This window comes from Dufourea novaeangliae, unplaced genomic scaffold (assembly GCF_001272555.1).
Source record: "Dufourea novaeangliae isolate 0120121106 unplaced genomic scaffold, ASM127255v1 scaffold56, whole genome shotgun sequence".
NCBI classification, from domain to species: domain Eukaryota; kingdom Metazoa; phylum Arthropoda; class Insecta; order Hymenoptera; family Halictidae; genus Dufourea; species Dufourea novaeangliae.
This window is the reverse complement of record NW_015373942.1, coordinates 1,977,880-1,978,907: the sequence shown is the minus strand read 5'-3', so window position 1 is coordinate 1,978,907 and position 1,028 is coordinate 1,977,880.

Genomic DNA, 1,028 nt, shown 5'->3' with positions numbered 1-1,028 from the left:
TCGTACGATTGCATATCCGTTTTCACTGTACTCGCCAAAAGCACGTATACAACTAGTCGCCCGTGCCGTTTCGGACCAATTATCCTACGACATGATTGGGGACTGGAGGAATAAAAACATTCACTCACCCGATGACTGAAGAGCTCCCTTTAATATTCTCTCTCGACGAATCTTGAAAAATGGTGCAGCTTCGCCCAAAGACATCCTCTGCAGTGTTTGTTTATGCAGCATCTGATAAATCTGAAACAACGGAACAGAACACGTAATAACCTCTTCTCAAAACTCTAGCTCTTTCAGTTGAACAGTGTAAGTAATAAAATATAAGGATACTTACAATCTCTATTTGTAGAGGTTCGCCCAAAAATCCACTTCAGTGATGCACTGACTCTACTTTCGCAAACGAGTACTTTCAAGTAGAAAAAAAATGAAAATAAAAAACTATCGCAACCGAAAATCTCAACCGGCGAACAAATGATTCTACTTTCGCGACACACAAAGCAAAGAATGTCCCGAAACTCTGAAAATAATTTGAGATTGTACGCAACAAACACTGACTCTAGTTCCGCGAAGACCATAATACATCTCCGGTGAGATCTTAATCGGCGCCAGTTCGCTCCGCATAAACAGAAAAAACTTCGATGTAAACAAACACTGACTCGACTCGACCGCCTTGCACGCGGCCACTAAATACTGTGGAAAAAAAAGGGGGGAAAGAAATACAATACGGCACACGTGCACCGGCTTAGCCCTTTTATTTTTATATTTTACCAAGTGTTTTTATCATGAAAATACTATCATTCGACGATAAATATTCAAATATGAATTTAACTACGCAAAGGTACCATAGTTAAAAAATATTCGAAAATAATTCTCCATTGTTTCAATACATTATATCCATTACTGATATATATTTGTTATTAATATATTATATTGAAGACATTCGTCGTTAGAGTTTAAGAATGTTCGTTATTTCTGTCTACATCGCGTACCGAATTTTATAAATATTGAGAAAATCGTTGCAAGGATTA